This window comes from Phacochoerus africanus, chromosome 6 (assembly GCF_016906955.1).
Source record: "Phacochoerus africanus isolate WHEZ1 chromosome 6, ROS_Pafr_v1, whole genome shotgun sequence".
Classification (NCBI taxonomy): domain Eukaryota; kingdom Metazoa; phylum Chordata; class Mammalia; order Artiodactyla; family Suidae; genus Phacochoerus; species Phacochoerus africanus.
In genome coordinates, this window is record NC_062549.1 from 44,027,518 (window position 1) to 44,053,799 (window position 26,282).

Here is a 26,282-nt window from a genome sequence, read left to right on the forward strand (position 1 = left end):
GACTGACTTCACTTAGCATGATAGTTTATTTCTAGGTCCATCCATATTGCTAAAGGTGCCAGTATTTTGTTCCTTTTAATAATGGCTGAGTAATATTCCATTGTGTATATGGACGACATCTTCTTGATCCACTCCTCTGTCGATGGACATTTAGGTGGTTTCCATGTCTTGGCTATTGAAAATAGGGCTGCAATGAACATTGGAGTACATGTGTCTTTTCACATCATGGTTTTCTCTGGATAGATGCCCAGGAGTGGGATTGCCGGATCAAATGGTAGTTCTATGTTTAGTTTTCCGAGGCATCTCCATACTGTTTTCCACAGCGATTGCACCAATTTACAATCCCACCAACAGTGTCCTAGGGTTCCTTTTTCTCCACACCCTCTCCAGCACTTATTGTTTGTAGACTTTTTGATGATGGCCATTCTGGCCGGTGTAAGGTGGTGCCTCATCGTGGTTTTGATGTGCATTTCTTTAACAAGGAGTGATGTTGACCTTCTTTTCATGGGTTTTTTTGGCCATCCATATGTCTTCTTTGGACAACTGTCTCTTTAGATCTTCTGTGCCTTTTTTGATGGGGCTGTTTGTTTTTTTGGTATTAAGCGGTAGGAGGTGTTTATAAATTTTGGAGGTTAATCCATTGTCAGTTGATTCATTTGAAAAGATTTCCTCCCATTCTGTGGGTTGTCTTTTTGTTTTGTTTAGGGTTTCCTTTGCTGTGCAGAAACTTTTAAGTTTAATTAAGTCCCATTTGCTTATTTCTGTTTTTACGGTCCTTACTCTGAGAGGTGGATCTGAGAAGATGCTGCTGTTGTTTATGTCGGAGAGTGTTTGGCCTATGTTCCTCTAAGAGTTTTATAGTGTCTGGTCTTATATCTAGGTCTGTAATCCATTTGGAGTTTATTTTTGTGTATGGTGTTAAGGAGTATTCTCATTTCATTCTTTTCCATGTGGCTGTCCAGGTTGCCCAGCACCACTTATTGAACAGGCTGCCTTTTCTCCATTGTATATTCTTGCCTCCTTTGTCATAGATTAGTTGGCTGTAGGTGTGTGGGTTTAATTCTGGGCTTTCTGTTCCATTCCACTGACTGATATGTCTGTCTTTGTGCCAGTACCATATGGTTTTGATGACTGTTGCTTTGCAGTTTAGTCTGAAGTCAGGGAGCGTGATTCCCCCAGATCCATTTTTCTTTTTCAGGATGCCTTTGGCTATTCTGGGTCTTTTGTGCTTCCAGACAAACTTTAAAATATTTTGTTTGAGTTCTGTGAAAAATGTCCTTGGTAATTTGATAGGGATTGCATTGAATCTGTAGATTGCCTTGGGTAGTATAGTCATTTTGATAATATTGACTCTCCCAACCCAAGAGCATGGCATATCTTTCCATCTGTTTGTGTCCTCTTTGATGATTTCCTTCATCAGTGTCTTATAGTTTTCAGAGTACAGGTCTTTTGTCTCTGTAGGTAGGTTTACTCCTAGGTATTTTATCCTTTTGGATGCGATGGTAAACGAGATTGCTTCCCTAATTTCTCTTTCATCGTTGGTGCATAGAAATGCCATTGATTTCTGTGTATTAATTTTGTATTCTGCTACTTCTAATTGTGTTTTATTACATAATGTTTTCTTAAAAATGTTAAATTATTATTTAAATCAACCAGGTTGGCAATCACTCATAACATTATCTTACATATTTACATAACATTAAGTTTAAAACAAAGGTACAATATGGTCCTTCTGCAGTGCATAACAAGGATTTATTATTGAATGATCTATCCTTGCTTTCCCAGCTATGCTTTTGAGCAAAGTGTTACAAATCCTAAAGTCTCATCTCTTCCTCAGCCATCCTGGCTCTCAACTCTAATTCTGGATCATGAGATGACACAGTTTCTCCTTATGCTCCCTGGGGTTCTCTGACTGATTGCACAGGAGAGAAATCATTGCTTTGGCTCCATGTGTCTTTCTGCTCCACATAGATTGGTTCTAGTAATAAGATGGAAAGATTGTCAAATCCTCACATGCTCATGTAGGCAGGATTTGAAGCACTGCCCAAGGAGTGGGCAAAACTACACAACAGTTTAATAGTGATCTCTTTCTTGTTAGGAGACAGTAATTTTCTTTCTCTCCACTCTTCTTTTTCCTTAGCCCCCATTTCCCTCAAAGCTTAGCATGGGTCTAAAAATTAATTTGCATTGAAATGGTTAAGATCACCTTCAAGCCACTCCAGTGGAATTTTGGTTCTTTTGAAAAAATCTGTTTCTTTCTTAAAAGATCTGTGTAACTTTTCCAGAGGACTTAGAAATTGAATTTAAGCCAAATAACACTCACTATTTAACTAGAAGTGATTAGTTCTTTCTATATAACTCAATCAAGAAGGAAACTAGACTCTAGTTTTTAAACCGAATATTTGAAAATAAGGCAATTTTCATTTTACAGATACATTAATTGGGCTAGTTTCTAAATCTTTGTTATTTTAATTTTAAATATAAGATTCTTCCTGTTAGTGAATCAAGAGAATGAGACTTAGCACTCCTTCTTCTCTGCCCAGTCATCCGGTGGGTCTCTGGCAGCACAAGAGGGCCTGGCAGGATTTCAGAGCCAATTTCCATATCTCTGTGGGTATCTAAGTGAAAATATGGCTTTTCAGAAAAATCCCCTCTTCTCACCATGGACATCAACACTATTCTCTCTTCTCAGCTAAAATGTCCTGCTTTAGCAAGAGAAGGAGAATCAGTGAGTGGGAAGGGGGATGGGGGCTCAGTTTTTCAACATAGGTCAAATACTCAGCCCATTTTTTAGATGCAATCCTACCCCAACTTTCTCGAATAATTTGCTCCCCTTGTTCTTATCCATGTCATATTGGCCCAATGATCCACCATCTTTACTCAAACCTTTCCCTCACATAATGCTAGTCCACTGACTGACATTGTTGAAACATGTGTTTCAATATCATGAACAACTGCCATGTTGCCTGAATCAACAAGTACTCTACTGTCAACAGCTTCATCTCTGCCTCCCAGCACTGGCCCATAGTTGAATCTCTCCCTGATTGTTAAACATTCTACTCTTGGATTCCATGATAACACACCTTTTTGGTACCTAGCCCAAGCCACAGTTCCTCGCTATTTTCTTGACAAATGCTTCTTTCAAATAAATCTCTAAAAATTGGTATTCTTTGGGCTAGGTTCTGAGCCCATACATCTTCTCTCTCTCTCTATTCTCTCCCAAGGTGACCATATTCGGTTCTGCTGCTTTAGATTACCCCTCTACGGTGAAGACTCACAAGTGTGTATTTCAAACCTGTAGCACTCCTCATCTATCTGACTACCTCTTCTAAATATCTATGTAGATGTCTCAATTTTCTCTTTAGCCCCTGTTTGCCCAGTTTTTCCTGTTTTAGTAAATGGCACCAACATCCACTTACTCTTTCAAGCCAGAAACCTAAGAGTTACTCCTAATTCCTTCCTTTCCTTCATCATGCTCTCCACATCACCCCATCCACTAGCCCACAATCCATCAGCAAATCCTATCAATTCTGCCTTTCAAATAAATATCACAGCTGTCCATTCTTTGCCTTCCTCTGCCCAGATTTTAGTCATTGCTGGCTAAAATTTTGTTACTAATTTGTTTATTATTATTTTATTTTAACCCATAGTTATGTTATTTATTTATTGTTGCAGTTTCCCCTTAGAACATCTTCCTTTTTTCTGCTCTTGCTTATCTGTGATGCTCATGTAGCATTCATCTTTTAAAACTGAAAATCAGCTCATTTCAGTTACTCCATCAAAGACTGCCCCTGCCTCTATGATCATGTCTCAGTGCATTTCTGCAGAATTATTTCATACTGTGCCTTCTCCACCTGGGCTTCAGGCTTACAGGTTCTCCTTGGGTGCCTTGAATATATTGAAAGGCAAGGCCTAGTCACTTCCTCAGAGCATACTTCCCACATGCCCAAAGGATCCTGCCCATTTGAATTTAACTCAGCTCACTATTAATTTCTTTCATAGCATTGATCACAATTTCTGATGACTATTTTTAATTTATTTTAAAAACCTGCCTCTTTCACTGGGCAGTGGGTCCCTGTAGCCAAATCCATCTCATATACACTTACATCCTCTTTGCTCAGGCCCAGCAGAAATAGATGCCCAGTAAATAACTGTTGAACAAATTAACATAATACATGATGCTCATAATAATAAGAGCTTTTCCATACTACACATATGACACTGGGCTGCTAATTAGGCTTCTAAATATGAAGCAAATAAATTGTGTAAAGTAAGCCATGTGAGAAAATGAATATATCTTTGGGAATGTGAACTTTGCATTCATTTAGTTTCTAGGTCCCAATTTATGATCTGAGAGCTGCATTAATGTAGGTTTTTTTGTGATTAATTATTTAAAGGGCATTGAAATGATCTGTGCCAAAAAGCAATATTCTACTCAAAATAGCTTTCATCTATCTGAAGTTACTGCTAGACACAATTCACAAAATCTATACCCAGAAAGAGTTCCCATCATGGCTCAGTGGTTAGTGAACCCAACTAGCATCCATGAAGACATGGGTTTGATCCCAGGCCTCGCTCAGTGGGTTAAGGATCTGGCATTGACATGAGCTATGGTGCAGGTTGCAGATGTGGCTTGGATCCCGAGTTGCTGTGGCTGTGGTGTAGGCCAGCAGCTGTAGGAACCTCCATATTCTACCAGTGAGGCCCTAAAAAGACAAAAAAATATCTAATTTCCTTCTTGATTTCCTCATTGACCAACTGGTTTTTTAGTAGCATGTTGTTTAGTCTCCGTATAGTAGGTTTTTATCTCATTTCTTTTCCTGTAATTGATTTCTAGTTTCATGCCATTGTGGTCAGAGAAGATACTTAAATAATTTCTATATTCTTAAATTTGTTAAGGTTAGCCTCGTGCCCAATATGTGATCAAACAGGTGGGATTCATCCCAGGTTCACAAAGATGGTTTAACATATGCAATTCAATCCATGTCATAAATCACATTAACGAAAGAAAAGTCAAAAACTGCATGGTCATCTCAACAGATGCAGAAAAAGCACTTGACAAAATCCAACATCCATTCACAATAAAAACTGTTACCAAAGTGGGTATAGAGGGAACATGTCTCAACATAATAAAACCCATTTATGACTAACCCACAGCCAATAGAATACTGAATGGAGAAAAGCTGAAAACCTTCCCACTAAAATCTGGAACAAGACGAGAATGCCCACTCTTACCACTGTTATTCAACATACTATTGGAAGTCCTAGACACAGCAATCAGATAAGCAAAAGATATAAAAGGTATACAAATAGGAAGGGAAGAGCTAAAATTGTCACTGTATACAGATGACATGATAATATATATAGAAAACCCTAAGGACTCAACCCAAAAACTACTTGAACTGATGAACAAATTGAGCAAAGGAGCAGGTTATAAGATTAACATTCAGAAATTAGTGGCATTTCTGTATACTAACAATGAAATATTATAAAAGGAACAAAAAATATGATACTCTTTAAAATTGCACCCCCCAAAAAACAAATACCTGGGTATACACATGACCAAGGAGGTGAAACACTTATATGTTGAGAACTATAAAACATTAATCAAGGAAATTAAATAAGACATAAAGAAATGGAAAGATATTCCATGCTCTTGGGTTGAAAATATTAATATTGTAAAATTGGCCATACTGCCCCCAAACAATTTACAGATTCAATGCAATCCCTATCAAATTACTCATGACATTTTTCACAGAACTAGAACAAACAATCCAAAAAATTATGTGGAACCGCAAAAGACCCAGAATTACCAAAGAAATTCTGAGGAACATAATCCAAGCAGGAAGCATAACTCTCCCAGACCTCAGGCAATATTGCAAAGCCGCAGTCATCAAGATAGTGTGGTACTGGTACCAAAACAGACATACAGACCAATGGAACAGAATAGAGAACCCAGAAATAAACCCAGACACCTACGGTCAATTAATCTTTGATGAAGGAGGCAAGAACATAAAATGGGAAAAAGACAGTCTTTTCAGCAAGAATTGCTGGGAAACCTGGACAGCTGCATGCAAATCAATGAAACTGGAACCCTCACACCATGCACAAAAATAAACCCAAAATGGCTGAAAGACCCAAATATAAGACAAGACACCATCAAACTCCTGGAAGAGAACATAGGCAAATCATTCTGTGACATCAACCTTATGAATATTTTCTCAGGTCAGTCTCCCAAAGCAACAGAAATAGAAGCGAAAAGAAACCAATGGGACCTAATCAAACTGACAAGATTTTGCACAGCAAAGGAAACCAAAAAGAAAACAAAAGACAACTTACAGAATGGGAGAAAAGAGTTTCAAATGATGCAACTGACAAGGGCTTAATCTCTAGAATATACAAGCAACTTATACAACTCCACAGCAAAAAAGCCAACAACCCAATGGAAAAATGGGCGAAAGACCTGAACAGACATTTCTCCAAGGAAGATTTACAGATGGCCAACAAAAATGCTCAACATCCCTGATGATTAGAGAAATGCAAATCAAAACTACCAAGAGACACCACCTCACATCCGTCAGAATGGCCATCATCAATAAGTCCACAAATAATGAATGCTGGAGGGGGTGTGGAGAAAAGGGAACCCTCCTGCACTGTTGGTGGGAATGTAAGCTGGTACAACCACTATGGAGAACGGTATGGAGGTGCCTTAGAAATCTATACATAGAACTACCATATGACCCAGTAATCTCACTCTTGGGCATATATCCCGACAAAACTTTCCTTAAAAAAGACACATGCACCCACGTGTTCATTGCAGCACTATTCACAACAGCCAAGACATGGTAACAACCCAAATGTCCACCAACAGGTGATTGGGTTAGGAAGAAGTGGTGTATAGATACACAATGGGATACTACTCAGCCATTAAAAAAAAAGAACAAAATAATGCCATTTGCAGCAACAGGGATGGAACTAGAGACTCTCATACTGAGTCTGAAAGAGAAAGACGAATACCACGTGATATCACTTCTATCTGGAATCTAATATATGGCACAAATGAACCTTTCCACAGAAAAGAAAATCATGGACTTGGAGAATAGACTTGTGGTTGCCAATGGGGAGGGGCAGGGAATGGGATGGATTGGGAGCTTGAGGTTAACGGATGCAGACTATTGCTTTTGGAATGGATTAGCAATGAGATCCTGCTGTGTAGCACTGAGAACTAGGTCTAGTTACTTATGATGGAGCATGATAATGGGAGAAAAAAGAATGTATACTTGTACGTGAAACTGGGTCATCATGCCACAGTAGAAAAAAATTGTATTGGGGAAATAACAATTTAAAAAAATTAGAGATATACTATAAATTATCCATTCCTCTTTTTTGTGACTGTTTCTCTTTTTGCTTTTAATAAATTTGCAAAGAAAAAAACACAATTAGGTGAACTATTTGCTCTCTTTTGTTTACCCTATGAGTAATTTGGCTATGTATATTATGCTTCAAACATAAATACCACCTACCATCCCCCCTGATGTCAGCTGATATTTGAGGATTAGCAAATAGAGCAAAATGCACTTGTAGGTATGAAAGATATTGTGTTTTTAATATGGCACTTTCTGAAGTGATTCTATATAGTAGTAGGTAGAAACCTGGTTTTAAACTGGCTTTCCATGATCTTTTCCACCTCCTATTCTCTAATGCTATATGGTTATAGTTCTTATGGTAAGATTTTAAGACAGCAGTAAAAGCATTTTTTCCAGTTTGTTCTGTATAAACCCTATGACCAAAGTTTTGCAACATAAATTTGAAAAATTAGCACTTATGTACAACACTACTAATAATCCCTATAAGATTCTGAATGTGTGTCTGGAATCCTTGTGGTGTGACTAAAATCACTAACACATTTTCCAAATTATTTAATCCAGTGACTTCATGCTTATATGTCTATCATATTCCTCGAAATAAAAAGATTTTCAATTCAACTACCCCTTTTTAAAATGTCTAATCTGTGCAATTAGATTTATAGGAAGCCCCTACCTACAAGGAAATGAGAATTTTCTGACAGGCAATACAGGCCTAGCAATGTCTTTTTTCTGCAAAGTTTTTAAGAACCAAGGACAGTTACAGCACATCTGTCTGGATCTAGATTACAAATAAGCTTTGTGGTTTTTGTTAATATATGTGAATCTATTGCCCAGTGATAACAGCAGAAATGGAATCAAAGAGTAAATATCATATCTTGGAAAAAATAATTTCACATTTACTATATTCTGTACTATATTATTCTCTAGAAAATAAAGCCTAAAATTAGATTTAAATCTTTTTTTTTTCAGAATTGTCCCTTTTATCAAGGAGAGAATTAGAATATGATCCTTAAGCACTATATTCAGCCCCTCAGCACACTGGGAAACGAGGTAGCATGAGATACAAAATTAAGAGTTGGAAATTGCAAAACTTTCTTCCTCAAGAAAGACTGAGCATCTGAACCTGGTTCTATTTCTGGTCATGTACCAGTAACCTGTGTTGGGAGGAGAAGGGAAGACTTGTCCCAACCCTGGGGAGCAAAGCAGGGTATGGCCCCAAAGGTACATACCACTTAAATGCTCAAGGTCAGAGGAGGGGTGTTTTGGGTGTGGAGTGGGGCATGGAGGCAAATTGAGTTGTTCTTTCTGGATTTTATTTCATTATGAGCTAAGGAATATCAGAATCAAGGAGGTAGCCCTAGAAAATTACTTTCAGGCTGCTGAGGAGTATTCTAGATCTCAGCCAGGTTACTAGGCCACCTTGGTCTTAAAGACCCAGGGGTGTGAAACCTGGGAGGCATAAATGGTCTGTCCAGAGGGAGGACACACAAACAAGACTTGTCAGTGAAGGATAAAGGCAGGGTTGAATCTCCATTATAACTAATCTATGTGAGCCTCATATAACTTGATCTAAACAATGAGGAGTATGTTGATTGAATGCTATGAGGTTAGGCTGTTAAATAAAGTCCTATGTGTAGAAGAGATGGTCAGCCAAGAACAGCTATTAGTGTTAGAGAATGTATACTCCAATGGTGTTTTTGTTTTTTTTTTTTTAATTGAAGTATAGTTGATTTACAATAGTGTGTTAGATTCAGGTACACAGTAAAGTGAATCAGATGTGTGTATATAAAACATATTTTTTTAGATTATTTTCCATTATAGGTTATCACAACAGACTGAATGTAGTTCCCTGTGGTGTATAATAGGTCTTTTTTGTCTATTTTATATATAGTAGTGAGTATCTGTTAATCCCAAACTCCTAGTTTATCACTCCCACTCCCTTTTTCCTCTGGTAACCATAGGTTTGTTTTCTCTGTGAGTCTATTTTTGTTTTTTAAATAAGTTCATTTGTGTTATTTTTTATATTCCACAAATAAGTGATATCACATATTTGTCTTTCTCTATTTTGTTTACTACCCATAGTATGATAGTCTCCAGATCCATCCATGTTGCTGCAAATAGCATTATTTCATTCTTTTTATGTCTGAGTAATATTCCACTGTATGTGTGTGTTTCTGTGTGTGTATGTATCACATCTTCTTTATCCATTTATCTGTTGATGGACATCTAGGTTTCTTCTGTGTCTTGGCTATTATAAACAGTGTTGCTACATGCAACACTGATGTTCATGGTACCTTTTCAAGGCAGAGTTTTTGTCTTTTCCAAATATATGTGGAGGAGTAAGATTACTGGATCATATGGAAACTATTTTTTTAAGGAATCTCCCTATTTTTTTTCATAGTGGTTGCAACCATTTACATTCCCCCAAATATATATATATTTTGTCTGGATATGTGTCCAGACATATCCAGGGATTGCTGGGCCATACTGTAGTTCTTTGTACAGATTTTTATTTTTTCCATTATATCTGGTTTACAGTGTTCTGTCAGTTTTCTACTGTACAGCAAGGTGACCCAGTCACACATACATGTATACATTTTTTGTCACATTATCATGCTCCACCATAAGTGACTAGATACAGTTCCTAGTGCAGGAACAGGATACAGCAGGATCTCATTGCTTATCCACTCCAAAAGCAATACTTCACATCTATTAACCCCAGATTCCCAGTCTATCCCTCCCTGCCTTGGCAACCACACATCTGTTCTCCATATACATGATTTTCTTTTCTGTGGAAAGATTGATTTGTGCCATATATTAGAACCCAGATATAAGCGATATCATATGGTATTTTTCTTTCTCTTTCTGACTTACTTCGCTTAGTATGAGAGTCTCTAGTTCCATCCAAGTTCTGGATTAATTTGTTCTTCTTTATGGCTGAGTAGTATTCTATTGTGTACATATTCTTCCTAATCCATTAACCTGTCGATGGACATTTAGGTTGTTTCCATGTCTTGGCTATTGTGAATAGTGCTGCAATGAACATGCAGATGCATTTGTCTTTTTCAAGGAAAGTTTTGTCTGGATATATGTCCAATAGTGGGATTGCTGTGTCATATTGTAGTTCTTTGTATAGATTTCTAAGGCGTCTCCATACTGTTCTCCATAGTGGTTGTACCAGGTTTTGTTCCCATCAACAGTGCCAAAGTGTTCTCTTTTCTCCACACCCTCTCCAGGATTTATTTGTGGACTTATTAATTATGGTCATTCTGACTGGTGTGAGGTGGTACCCTATGGTAGTTTTGACTTGCATTTCTCTAATAATCAGTGATGTGAGCATTTTTTCATGTGCTTGTTGGCCATCTGTACATCTTCCTTGGAGAAATGTCTATTCAGGTCATTGGCCCATTTTTCCCACTGGGTTGTTGGCTTTTTTTGCTATTGATTATAAAAGTTGTTTGTATATTTTAAAGATTAAGCCTTTGTCAGTTGCATTGTTTGAAACTATTTTATCCCATTCTGTAAGTTGTCTTTTTGTTTTTGTTTTTTTATGGTTTCCTTTGCTGTGCAAAAGCTTGTCAGTTTGATTAGGTCCCATGGGTTTATTTTTGCTTTTATTTCTGTTGCTTTGGGAGATTGACCTGAGAAAACATTTGTAAGGCTGATGTCAGAGAATGTTTTGCTTATATTCTCTTCCAGGAGTTTGATGGTATCTGGTCTTACACTTAAGTCTTTCAGCCATTTGGAGTTTGTTTTTTTGCATGGTGTGAGAGTGTGTTCCAGTTTCATTGATTTGCATGCAACTGTCCAGGTTTCCCAACAATTCTTGCTGAATAGATTGTCTTTTTCCCATTTTATGTTCTTACCTCCTTTGTTAAAGATTAATTGACCATAGGTGTCTGGGTTTATTTCTGGGTTCTCTATTCTGTTCCATTGGTCTGTATGTCTGTTTTGATGACTGTGGTTTTGGAATGTTGCCTGAGGCTTTGTAATATTGCCTGAGGTCTGGGAGAGTTATGCTTCCTGCTTGGATTATGTTCCTCAGAATTTCTTTGGTAATTCTGGGTCTTTTGCGGTTCCACATAAATTTTTGGATTGTTTGTTCTAGCTCTGTGAAAAATGTTATGGGTCATTTGATAGGGTAATTCAATTTGATTCAATCTACATTGAATCTGTAGATTGCTTTGGATTAGTATGGCCATTTTTACGATATTAATTTTTCTAACCCAGGGGCATGAACTATCTTTCCAGTCTTTGCATCCTCCTTAATTTCCTTGATTAATGTTTTATGGTTCTTAGCATATAATTCTTTCACCTCCTTGGTCAGGTGTATTCCCAGATATTTGATTTTTTGGGGTGCAATTTTGAAAGGTATTGTATTTTTGTATTCCTTTTCTAATATTTCATTGTTATTATATAGAAATGAGACTGATTTCTGCATGCTAATCTTATATCCTTTTACTTTGCTGAATTTGTTGATCAGTTCGAGTAGTTTTCAGGTTGAGTCCTTAGGGGTTTCTATATATTGTATCTTGTCATCTGCATACAATGACAATTTTACCTCTTCTTTTCCAATTTGGATACATTTCATTTATTTTGTTTATCTGATTGCTATGGCTAGGACCTCCAATCCTATGTTGAATAACAGTGGTGATAGTGGAAATCCTTGTCTTGTTCCAGATTTTAGTGGGAAGGCTTTTAGCTTTTCTCCATTCAGTATTCTATTGGCTGTGGGTTTGTCATAAATGACTTTCATTATGTTAAGGTATCTTCCCTCTGTACAACTTTAGCAAGAATTTTGATCATGAATGGATGTTGGACTTTGTCAAATCCTTTTTCTGCATCTATTGAGATGATCATGTGGTTTTTGACTTTTCTTTGGTTAGTGTAGTGTATGACTGATTGATTTGTATATGTTGAACCATCCTTGTGAAGCTGGGATGAATCCCACTTTGTTATGGTATATGATGTTTTTTACATGTTGTTGGATTTGGTTGGCTAAAATTTTATTGAAAACTTTTGTGTCTATATTCATCAAAGATGTTGGCCTATACTTTACTTTTTGATGGTATCTTTGGTTTTGGTATTAGGGTGATGTTGGCATCATAGAATATTTTTGGGAATATTCTTTCTTCTTCAACCTTTTGGAAAAGTTTAAGAAGGATGGGTATAATTCCTCTTTGTATGTTTGGTAGAATTCACTCATGAAGCCATGTGGTCCTTGACTTTTATTTGTGAGCAGTGTTTTTATGATAATTCAATTTCATTTCCAGTGATCCATCTGTTCAGCTGACCTATTTCTTCTTGACTCAGTTTTGGCAGGCTATAAATCTGTAGAAAGTTGTCCATTTTTTCTAGGTAGTCAAATTTTTTGGCATACAATGCTCATAGCATTCTCTCATGGGTTTTGTGTGTGTGTGTGTGTGTGTGTGTGTGTGTGTGTGTGTATTTCTGCAGTATCAATTGTGATTTCTCCTTTTTCATTTCTTACTTTGTTTATTTGGGGTTTTTTCTTTCCTCTTCTTGGTGAGTCTGGCCAGAGGTTTGTCAATTTTATTTACCTTTTCAAAGAACCAGCTCTTGGTTTTATTGTTTTCTTCTATTGTTTTTTAAATCTCTATTTTATTGATTTCCTCTCTGATGTTTATGATTGCCTTCCTTCTGCTGACTTTAGGTTTTGTTTGTTCTTCTTTTTCTAATTCATTTAGGTGGTGGGTTAAGTTGTTGATTTGATATTTTTTTCTTTTTTAAAGAAGGCCCACTTTGCTATGAATTTCCTTCTGAGGACTTCTTTTGTGGCATCCCATAGATTTTGAGTGGTTGTATCTTCATATTTTTTTTGTCTTGAGGTATTTTTTAATTTCCTCCTTGACTTTCTCATTGACCCCTTGGTTTTTTAGTAGCATGTTTTTTAGTCTCCATGTAGTAAGTTCTTTCTCATTTCTTTTCCTGTGGTTGATTTCTAGCTTCATGCCATTGTGGTCAGAGAAAATACTTGGAATAATTTCTATACTCTTAAATTTGTTGAAGTTAGCTTTGTGCCCCAGTATGTGATCAATTCTTGAGAATATTCCATGTGCACTTGAGAAGAATGTATATTCTGATTTTTTTTGATGTAATTGCCTAAAAATGTCAATTAAGTCTAACTTTTCTATTGTGTCCTTTAGGATCTCTGCTGCCTTATTGATTTTCTACCTAGAGGTTCTGTCCATTGTTGTGAGTGGGATGTTAAAGTCTCCTACTATGATTGTATTCCCATCAATTTCTCCTTTTATATCTGTTAGTATTTGTTGGTATCTGGGTACTTCTGTGTTAGGGGCATATATATTGACAATTGTATTATCCTATTCTTAAATGGATCCTTTAACCATTAAGTAGTGTCCTTCTTTGTCTTTCTTAATGGCCTTTGTTTTAAAGTCTATTTTGTCTGATATGAGTATTGCAACTCCTGCTTTTCTGTCTTGTCCATTGGCATGAAATAACTTTTCCCATCCCCTCACATTCAATCTATATGTGTCCTTTGCTCTAAGGCGAGTTTCTTGTAGATAGAAGATTGAGGATTTTTGCTTTTTTATCCAATCCGCCACTCTGTGTCTTTTGATTGGAGACTTCAGTCTATTGACATTTAAGGAGATTATTGACACATATGTATTTATTGCCATTTTAAACCTTGTTTTCCAGTTGATTCTGTGTTTCTCCTTTGTTCCTTTCTTTTTTTGGTTGGATGATTTCCATTTATTTTATGCTTGGGTACTTTTTTTTTTTTAGTTTTTGCATATGTAATGATTGGTTTTGATTTGTGGTTGTCCTGTTTTTTAAGTATGTTAATCCCTTCCTATATCTGCTTGCTTTAGCCTAATAGTCATATAGGCTAAAACACGTTATTTTTTAAAAAAATCTATATTTTCTCACTTTTCTTCCCCATATTCTATGATCTTGAAATCCTTTTTTAAATATCTTCATGTTTGCCTTATTGCTGTTCTGTGTGTTTATCATTGTTTTTATAGTAGTTTGCTTTCCCCCCCCCCCTCTTTAGATCTGTATGCTGGCTTATTTAACTGATTGTTTTCCAGTTGTGTTTTCCTCCATCCTATTTCTTCTTATTTCTTTTTTTTTTTATTTAGAGTACCTCTTTCAGTATTTCTTTTAGAATGGGTTTGGTATTGCTGTACTCTTTTAGCTTTTGTTTGTTGCAGAAATTCTTTATCCCTACTTCTATTTTAAATGATATTCTTGATGGTTAGTGTATTCCAGGCTGCAAATTTCTTTCTTTCAGAATTTTAAATATATCTTGCCACTCCCTTCTGGCCTGTAGTGTTTCTGTAGAGAAATCAGCTGATAGCTTTATGGGGGTTAACTTATAATTAACACTTGTTTTTCTTTTGCTGCCTTTAGAATCATCTCTTTATCTTTAACTTTTGCCATTTTTATTACAATATGTCTTGGTGTGGTCCTATTTGGGTTCAACTTGTTTGGGGCCCTCTGTGCTTCCAGTATCTTGATATCAGTATCCTTTAGATTTAGGAAAGTTTTCAGACATAATTTCTTCAAATATATTTTCAGTCCCCTTTTCTTTTTCTTCTCCTTCTGGAATTCCTATTATGTGTAGATTGGCCCACTTTATATTATCCCAATATAAGATCTCTTATATTGCTTTTGTGTGTTTTCATTTGGTTTTCTGTCTGCTGTCCTGATTGGGTGATTTCCATTATTCTATCTTCCAAGTCACTAATTCCTTCCTCTGCATTATTCATTCTGCTCTTTAGTGCCTTTAGCTCTGTTTGTATCTCTGCAAATGAATTTTATAATTTTTCTCTGTTCCTTCTTGTATTTTTTAGTCCTTTCTAAAGGAATCTGCATTACTGTTAATATCTGCTCTTAATTCCTTGATACTCAGTCTTTATTCCTTCACTATTTTCAATATCTCTCTTTTGAACTCAGTGTCTGTCAGACTGCAGAGGTCTGTTTCATTGTTTGCTGCTTCATGTGAATTCTGTTCCTTTAACGGGGAATGGTTTCTGAGCTTCTTCATCTTGCTTATGTTTTCCTTTTTCTGTGAGTTTAAGGAAGCCAAACTGTAGTCTTGGAGGGTTACTTCTATGCAAGAGCACCCTTTTGTAGTTTTTGGGTGGTTACTATTTATTTTTCCTGTGGGAATTTGGATATTTGCTGTCTCTTTCTTTGGTGTGAGCAGGCTGTTATTCCCAGGGTGCTGAGTGTATTTCCAGAGAGAAGGAGGCAATGGATAAGGCTAGTAGTCAGTGGCTGGTTGCTGGGCTCTTAACAGAAGCAAGGACCTGCAGTAAGGTGGCTCAGGCTACTCTTAGTTGCAGGGCCCTGGGAAGTGGTAATGAGCCTTAGTAGATTTACAAGGTGCCCAGAGCATTTGGAAGTGGCAACAGCAGGGTGTTTGAGTTCCCAGGGGAGTCAGAGCAACAGCAGGTAGTTTTTGATTGCAGTTCCCTCCTCTGAGGCTACTGGAGCCACAAGTGGTACCTGTTCGGAGACCTCTAGAGGTAGCAGAACACGCCCACTTCTGGAGTCAGTGATAACTGCAGTGGTTTGCCCCTGCCACCTGCAGACCATGCAAGAAGCACCCTGTCTCACTTAGTCCACCTAGGAAGTGCTGTACAGGCTGCTCCTAGCTGCAGGATCCTCGGAAGTGACAGAGATCATGCATGTGGGCACTGCCTGGAGCACTCAGCAGTGGCAACGGCAGAGCCAGCGTGCTCCCAGGTGTGTGAGAGCAACAACAGGTGGTGTTCAGTCACAATGCCCTCTTCTGTGGTGCCCTTCTGCGGGGCCACAGGAGTGCCTGTTCACATACCCCTAGTGGTGGTGGGCCACACACACCTCTAGAGTCAGAGATAACTGAGGTGTTTTGCCCCCACCACCTGTAGACCCTGCAAGAAGCACCTCATCCCACTTAACCCCCACAGGAGGTGCTACACTAGCTGCTCCTAGTTGTAGGTTCCTGGGAAGGGACAGTGATCAAGTATTTGGGCACTTCCCAGAGTATTTGGCAGTGGCAGCTGCAGGGTGGGTGTGTTCTTGGGGGGTAAGAGGAATAACATGAGGTGCTTAGCTGCAGTACCTACTTTTTTTTGCCAATCCCTGAGGTGACAGGGGCTAGAGGTGGAGCCCACTCACAGGCCCCCAGTGGTGGCAGGCCATGCCTCCTTCTGGCCTCTGAGATGATCACTGCAGTCCATCCCTGCCACCTGTAGATAACACAAGAGGCACTACATCACACTTAGCTCCCTTCTGCCCTTAGCCCACACAAGAGGTGCCTGGCTGCCCATAGTATATACAAGAAGCACACAGTCTACCCATAGCCTCAGCAAGTGGCTTCTCACCACCCATAGCCTGCACCAGAGGGGCCCACCCTCTGAAAGCCCCCCCCACCAACGTGCACATAGCCTGCACCAGAGGTGCATGCCCTCTGAAAGCCCCCACACATATGCACAGGAAGATTCCTATGGCGGTCCACCCCTCTTCTCACCTTCCCAAAAAATGATGCCTTGCTGCTCCCATGGGTCCAGACCTTCTCCCAGGTTCCCTCTGCCTTGGTGTTCTACTCCCCAGCACATAGCACACCACTCCCCCGCCCGTGGCACAGCACTCCTTAGCTCCTTAGGCTGCCCCACCAGCCAACCCTAGTCCTCTCCCTGGGACTGACTTCCAGAGCCCAAGTCTCAGCACACAGCCCCCAGCCCCCACCCGAGCATCTCAGGCTGTGCTGTCCAGAGCAGTGGTGCAGATGATCTCTGTGATCTGCTTTGTCATTCTCAGTCCAGCTGCTGTACTTTTCTTGGTGACTTTGATGTACCTCTGTCTTGGCTGATCTCCCCCTCAGTTAGGTGGCTTCCCAGGATGGGGGCTCCTTTTCTCTTTCACAGCTCCCTCTCTGGAATGCTAGTCTTGTCCTGATTCTTTTTCTCTCTTTCTCTTTCTTTTGTTCTACCCAGTTATGTCAAGAGTTTCTTGCCCTTTTTAGAGATTTTATTCTGCCAGCATTCAGTAGTTGTGTGTGAGTCGTTTTACATGTAGATGTGGTTTTTTTGATGTATTTGTGGGAGAATGTGAACAAGACATCTTACTCCTCTGCCATCTTGATCTGCCTCTATTATACTTTTTGATAATGGTCATTCTGAATGGTACAAAGTAATGTCTCATTGCATTTTGATTTGCATCTGTCTAATAGTTAGTGATGTTTAGCATCTTTCCACATGCCTATTGACCATCAGTATATCTTTGGAGAAATGTCTATTTAAGACCACTGCACATTTTTTTGCTTGGGAATACACACACACACACACACACACACACACACACACACAAACACACATAGAATTGTTTGTATGTTTGGTAAATTAATTCCTTGTCAGTTACATTGTTTACAAATATTTTCTTCCATCCCATAATTTGATGTTCTGATGGTGTTTAAAGAGTTTAGGAAGTGGTTACCTTCACAAGCCTCATTTTTCTAGAATAGAGCTATTAAAGATATCCTCAGAGCCCCAAATTCAAGAGGAGTCTCATTGAATTTTAGGAAGAGAAGGATAATTTGCAAATGACTGTGTGCTGGTTGTAAAGAATGAATACACAGAAGACTGAAACTCCTGTCATTTTTATGAAACTGTACTTCTCCATCAGTATGCTAAATTGAACCAATCTTAACCACATTAGAGTCAAAGCAAAGTGAATACTCTGGAAACTTCAAGAATTTTTACCACAGCCACATTAAGTACTTTGAAAATAAACCTTACTTTCTCCATCAAACTAAACTCACATGGCCATTTGCAACTGGTATTGTTGATTCACATGAATGTGAAAATTATGACTTCCACCTAAGAACCCAGAAGACAATGATTAGTTCTCTAAAGTTAAAGCAATAATCAAAAGTCTTTTCAAAATGCTTCCTAGTCTTCTTGGTCAATTAATTTAGAGAATTTTAAAAAAAGTTAAATTTGAAATGTGAACATTGCTAAGTTTTTAGTAAATGCGATGGCTTGCTTTTGTGCACAGGTCTTCTTCTAAGTACAAAGCAAGAGGTCACATCAGGTTTTATGCCTTTAGTCACCCTGCTCATTTGAGTTTTTTAGTTTGTTGGAAGATCAAATACAGGAAGACCTCATGAATAGGATTTTCCTAGTAGTATTTATAAACAGTATTTTAAATTAGTAAAAGTTATTCTCTGCCATAAAGAATAAATTTATCAAAGAATATAATTCTTGGGTATTGAAAAATCTGGCCATGTTCAAGGTTTAGCAAATGATTAAATACTAGTTTTTACATGTTTTGGTTTTGGAAAGTTGCCAAATGGGTTTTGCCAAACACATTTTTCTGTCATTTCACAACCCATGTGTGTGTTTTAATGAATGTGTAATCCGTATGTTCTGATTCACTTAACTTGACAAAATCTGTTTTAAGAATAGTATGATTTCCAAGAAGACTTTAGAGCTGTCCTAAGAAGCCACATCTTTAATTTTAAAAAGGAAGTCATAGTTTATGATGAATAAACAAAACTGATTTATGGATTTGGAATACAAATCTGAGATCCACATTTTAACAGCTTTACTAACTCATACTTAGTGAAATAAATAAGATTCAACTCTAAGTTATCATTATGCTATATAAAATGGAAGGTAAAGGGAAATATGGCCCATCTTTCCACTTCTACTAAAGGTACCAAGAAGAAAGAGAGCAATGATGAAAAGACAGGAAAAAACCCTCAAATTTATGTTTCTTTTATATAGCATAACCAACCTTTAAAATCCCCCTCATGGTCATTTACAACAAACATTTCAAAAACAAAATGAGAGAGTTTCCATCATGGCTCAGTGATTAACAAACCCAACTTGGAGAGTTCCTGTCCTGGCGCAGTGGTTAACGAATCCGACTAAGAACCATGAGGTTGCGGGTTTGATCGCGGGCCTTGCTCAGTGAGTTAACGATCCAGCATTGCGGTGAGCTGTGGTGTAGGTTGAAGACATGGCTCGGATCCCGCGTTGCTGTGGCTCTGGCATAGGCCAGTAGCTACAGCTCCAGTTCGACCCCTAGCCTGGGAACCTCCATATGTTGCAGGAGCAGCCCAAGAAATGGCAAAACAAAATAAAACAAAACAAAAAAAAACCCGACTAGTATCCATGAAGATTTGGGTTCGATCCTTGGCCTTGCTCAGTGGGTTAAGGATCCAGTGTCAAAGATGCGGCTCAGATCTCGTGTTGCTGTGGCTATGGCACAGGCTGGTAGCTACAGCTCCGATTTGTCTCCTAGCCTGGGAACTTCCATACGCTGTGGGTGCAGCCCTAAAAATACAAAAAAAAAAAAAAAAAAAAGAAAGAGAGAGAGAGAACTGAAAACAGGGCGTGGGTTGGGGAAGGGAGTGGTGAATGTGCACCTAGGGAAAAATGTAGATTCCCAGCTGGAATCAGAAGTGATTCTGGCCTCCACAAGGAAGGAAAGCTAAACCTGAGATGGAAAAATGTGTTAAGATTGCTTCTTAGTTTGGGAGTAGCCCTTAGAGTACCAGTGAAGAAAACACAAATTCTCTGTAGATGAAAACATTTTCTAGTTATGCCCTCAATTTTTTTTTCTTTTTAGTCTTTTTAGGGCTGCACCTGTGGCATATGGAGGTTCCCAGGCTAGGGGTCTAATCGGAGCTGTTGCTGCCGGCCTACACCAGAGCCACAGCAATACCAGATCCAAGTCGTGTCTGTAGCCTACACCACAGCTCACAACAACGACAGATCCTCAACCCACTGAGCAAGGCCAGGGATGGAACCCACAACCTCATGGTTCCTAGTCGGATTCGTTTCTGCTGCACCATGACGGGCACTCCCAGGTCCTCAATTTTTACAGAATAATTTATATGATGTAAGATTCAACTTGCCTAGAAGATGAAACAAACCCAAATTATATGCAACTTTGTCCATAACAAAACAAAAAACAGAAAACAATACACAGAAAGGTCAAATGGCATAAGAAAGAAAGCTACCATTAAGTGAAAGTCAGCAGAAAAAATAAATAACATTAGACTCCCAAGAACTTCCAATATTGAAAATATCAGATATAAAATAACTGTGTGTAAAGAGTTAAAGAAATAAAAATGTAATTTAAAATAAGCAATGAATAGATATTCTAAAAAATAGCCTATTTGAAAAAGAATCAAATAGAACTTTTAGAAATGAAAAATAAAGCCAATGAAATAAATGTACAATGGTTGAATGAAATAGTCCAATATAGTTGAGAAAGATATTAATAGAATGCTATAAAGCAACATAAGGAGATGGGAAAATGAAAAAAAATTAAAGGACATGGAGAAAAGAAAGAGAAACCAATAAAAATCTGTGTGAAAATGAGAACTTGTTTTAAAATGGAGAGGCAATAGTCAAAGAGATAATAGTGATAATTTTCTAGAACAATAGGAGGCATGAATTCAGAGAAGCCAAAATGTACAACAAGCAGGATAAATAAAAAAAAATCATCACATTGTAGTGAAGCTTCAGAACATCAAACACAAAGGGAAGTTCTTCAAAGCATTCAAAAAGAAATTACTTGTAAAGGAAACACCACTAGGCAACTTCTCGAAATCAACAATGGAAGAACAAGAAAATAGAATGATATTTTTAAGGTACAGTGAGAAAATAACTGTCAATTCAGAACACTGTATGCAGCATAAGTATTTTTTAATGATGAGAGTAAATAGAAAAATTTTCAGGAAAAAAAAAAAACCTCAGCATTTACTCCCACAAGAATTTTACTAAAGAAACTAATTATACTTCACCTTTTTTTTTTTTTTTTTTTTGGCTGCCCTGTAGGATATGGTGTTCCTGGGCCAGGGATCATATCCAAGCTGCAGTTGGGGCAGATGCCACAAAGCTGAATCCCTTAATCCACTGTGCCAGGCCAGGGATCAAACCCGAGTCCTGGTGTTGCAGAGATGCCATCAATCCCATTGTGCCACAAAATATACCTCACAGAAAAGAAAAAAAAAGGCTGCAAAAGTAAGGTCTAAGAAGCAAAAAATAGAGATGATCAAATAAATGCAATGTAAACATAGTCTGTTTACATTGTTAATAATAAATTTAAGCATCCAGTTTGAATAAAAATTTAAATAAAACTAAGAATTAAAATACTTGAAAGTATTAGCAAGTTTCTATTCAGTATTTCCTTGAAGGTCTGTGGTGGATTGAATTATTTCCCTCCCAAAGAATTGTTCAAGTCCTAACCCCTGGAACTTGACCTTATTTCAAAATAGTCTTTGCAGATACAATTAAGGATCCAAAGAAGAGAACATCCTAAATTAAGGAAGAGTTCGATATCCAAGGACCCTGTCCTTAGGAGAGAAAGGAGAGGGAGATGAGAGGCATGCCATGGTCAGGCCACTCCAGATAGCTGTTCCCTTACTCTCTGTATATCTCCTGCTTAACCAGTGCCTGCTTCACCTGCTCCCTAGGCATATGGGTAACCTTCCTGTGTACTTGCCCCAGGCCCCAACTAGTGATTGCTTGTCAAAGGGGTGGTGAGTGGATGATTCTCACTGGTTTCTCTGGAAACTAACAAACCAACCTGAAGTAATTCTTATAATTATATCTCCCTCCCTCCCCCACCCCCAAGGCCCCCCATCCATTAAACCATTCATATCTCTGTTGCTCACTCTGGGCTCTTTCTTTGGTCTTGAAGCTGGGCAAGCACAGGGCTTTGCAGGCCTATGGGGTACAGCCCAACAGACATAAACTCAGAGGGAAAAGTCAGGTCAAACAGAAGGAGAGGTTGGAGTTATGCAACTAGAAGTCAACAACTGCCAAGAATTGCCAACAGTCATTGGAAGCTAGAAAAGAGGCGTGGGACAGGTTCTCCCACAGAATCTTAAGAAGGTACCATCCTTATTTCAGACTTCCAATGTCCAGAGCTGTGAGAGAACAACTTTCTGTCCTTTTAAGCCACCAATTTGTTATAATTTTTTTATGGGAGCCCTAGGAAAATAACACAAAGTCTTAACTAGTAAGAAAAGAAGGGGGGAAAATAAGATATATAAGGACCATAAAGGAAAAATAGAACTATCACAGATGATATGATTGCCCATACAGGCTGGAAGCTAAAATAGTGTACATAAGCCATTAGAATTAGACTTTACTAAGGTGACTAGATATTAAATTAATATAGGAAAGTCAATCACCCATCTATATGCTCAACAATACAGATATAATTTTCCCATTTACAGTGATGGTGAAAAAATATCATACCTAAAAATAAAAAAAGATAAACAAGAGCTTCATGGATTTTTTTTAACTTTATTGATAGCATTAGAGAAGATAGGAACAAATGGATATTACTCTTGTATAGGAAGAGAGACTTGTGTATCCATTCTGCCCAAATTGGACTATAGACTCAATATAAATCCAGTCAAAATTTTAATGAGATGTTTTGAGAAACTGAAGTTTTTTTTCAGTTTTACAGTTGTCAAAGTAAACTAAAAAGAAAAATAAAGGAGGAGGACCTGCCCTAATCTATATCTGTTGTAAAGCCATATACGGTGGTTTTCAATTGGTCATGTTATTAATGCACTGTTTAAAATGGGAGAGATGGGCATGATTTTCTTACTTATAATGACTGGGAAGATATTCTTAACCAAACACTAGCATCTTGCAATGTGTGAGGCAGTCTCAAGCAAATAAGCCTCACATAATACTGTCCCAAATGCCAAGGGTTTCCTGATTAAGATATATTGAGCCCTTAGCCAGTAATTCAAAGTCTAGTTAATTAAGACAGTGTAAGGCCCATACATATGTAGAAACTAGATATACTAAATAACATTGCAGATCATTGAATAAGCAATTGTCTATACAGTCAGTGGCATTAGGAATATTCAGTCTCCTTATGGAATAAATATCCTTTGATTCCCTACTTCATATCACATTATAAGTAAACTTTTTTAACCCATTAGAAGAAAATTCATGAAAGTACTTTTTGTCTTTGGTAGAGGAAGGTTTATTAAAGAAGACCCCAAAGCATTAGGCATAAAATAGAAAAAAAAAATGTGGCTACATTAAAACTAAACACTTCTGCTCATCAAAAAGAGATCATAAAGAAGATGAAAACAAATCACAAAATGGGAGAGGATATTTTCTAAACAAATAACTCAAAATTGTTGTATCTATACCATATAAAGTGCTTGAATCAATGTAACAAAGGAAAAAAAATCTAATAGCAAAGGGCAAAACTTATGTTTTACATAAGATGTATAGATAACAAATAAGCATAGGAAAAATGCTCAAATCTTACTAGTAAAAAGGAAATTAAAATTAAGAACCCAATTAAATTTCATACCAAAATGGCAAAAGCTAAGAAATCTGGCAATATTGACAAAGATCTGAAACAAAGAAAATAATATCTACCACTATTGGAGATGTAAGTTGGTACAACCACTTGGAAAGCAGCTTGGTTTTATCTTCAGCTTTTCTACCCAGTACATTCATAACATACAAATGTAAAATTGAAAGTTTTATGAATACCCTTAATATGATTTTTTTTTCTCTTTAGGGCCACACCCATGGCAAATGGAGGTTCCCAGGCTAAGGGTCAAATCTGAGCTGTAACTGCCAGCCTACGCCACAGCCACAGCAATGCTGGATCCGCCGACCTACATCACAGTTCATGACAATGCTGGATCCTTAACCCACCGAGCAAGGCCAGGGATCGAACATGAGTCCTCATGGATGAATCTGATTTTTTATTCAATTATTTAATTTATAAAAATTTTTGTCTAAGTCTAATTAAATGTGTTTTTTGATCCAATAATGACTTCTAACTTATGGCTGAAAAATATTGTTCCAGAGAAATTCATATGTTATCACAGAAATGATGATAATTCAACATTTTCATAATGATATTGCTTATAACAGCAAAAAAATGGAAAAAATTTGAATGTCCATCAACAGAAAAAGAGAAAATTAAATTGTGATATTTTCAGACAAAGGAATATCATATAACAATGAAAATGGGTGAACTCTTACAAAACATCAATGAATCTTAGAAATATTATTTTGAAAGATAAAATCAAGACATGGGTTAATACAATATAACTTTTATAAAGCTAAAACAGTTAAAATAAAGCATCTAAATTTTAGATTGTATATACAGATCTAAAAAATGAAAAAGGAAAAGAATGATAAATCCAAAATTCAGAATAATTTTTAGCCCTGGATATGAAGAATATGCAAATATGAAGATGGCTGCAACAGAAATAGGTCTTACATCAGGTAGTGTGTTTATGTCTGTTTATTATTTTACTTTCTGACAATTTACACAAATATGTTATGTATACATTAAGTATTACATAATAGAATCTAAAACAAAAAAGCTGAAAAAGAACCCTTCAATAGTTCAAGGTTTTGAAACTTGAGATACTGTTGAGGTAGATGCTAACACACACTTTGTAATTTCCGTGAGATGAATAATTGATGGCAGGGGAGAGGCATGCAAGAACTTTCTGGCCACTTTATTTGATTGGGACTGAGTTACAGAGGGAGGGTGTGCCCTTGAGACTCTTTAGTGTGCGCATGGGATAGTCCTGTTTTCTCTGTGGTTTAGGAGTGGTCTTGTCCAAGGCCAGGACTGATGTTCAGGGGATGGATTGGATGACTCCGTTGATTGTCTTCAGCACATGGTCCTCGGTCTTCTCATCTTGTCCTTCTCTGGCCTTGACAACAGCGCAGCCTCACCCTCTGCCTTTGCCTTCCACATATACATTAAACAGTCTACCAGGGAACACAGGCATTCTATTTTGAAGTGAATGGTATCTCCTAGACAAAACATTCATCAGAGGTGGTAGGTAAATCTAAAAACCTAAGCTATCAACCCTGGACTTTGACTTTTTACCTTCCTCAAGAAATGTTAGTGTTCCTGGGGACTGAAGGTAGTACACACAAACATACCCATACTATGCATTATTGCATGTAACAATCTGTGTATTTACCAACAATGGTAAGAAAAAAGAAAAAGTGTATATTTCAATGAATATATACAGAATTAAATGTATATACATAGTGTACATATACACAAAGATACACATGAAAAAGCAATTTCTAAAGAAGACCCTGCAACTAATGATATGGTTTTAGAGGCTGAACCAAGTGCCGATTTCTTGGTGGCACCCTCAGCAGGATCTTGACCAAGGAAACCAAGACTCAGCATCTCCAGTTTCCAGGGAGTTTTCCGGATACAGCCCAGGTTTATTTCACTGGAGACACATGAGGAAACTTCAAAACCTGAAATCAGGCAACTACTTCTCACTTAGATCACAGGAGTATAGGCTGTGCTACCACACTTGATGATAAGTTTATACTTCAAAATAATTTGAGGTTCAGATACACAAGCATCTTCAAACTGTACTTGTTAGGCTCATTGAACAAATTCAATAATTTCCCTTTCTCTCCCCCCTCCTGGAGCAATGCACATTGACACAGTTTTTCTTCTCATTGAAGCATGTTGTGATTTAGGTGACTTACTGTAGCTATTTTCCTTTGGTTTCTTTCATTTGGAGATGTTTTGGAGGTCTTTGAATATCTACTCAGAAACAAAGTAAAAAGCAAGTTGATTTCTTAAGAAGAAATTCCAACTCCCTAGAAAAATGTCTCATTTATTATGTGTGGTAGAGGGAGGACGGAGTCTCAAGGAGAACTTTTTTTTTTTCCTATTCCAATAGAAGATTTTATAATAAGAATCTACTTGTATATTCCCCATGTCTTTTAAAAAAATAAATAAAATGGATTAAAAAAGAAAGCATTGGATTGAGACATGAGCAGGGTGTGTGATGTAGGACACATGACCACAATTTAAGGCTTTCAAAGCAAATGTCTGTGTTCAATTTGCCACTGGAGTCTTACAGCAAGCATCATACTTCCCCTA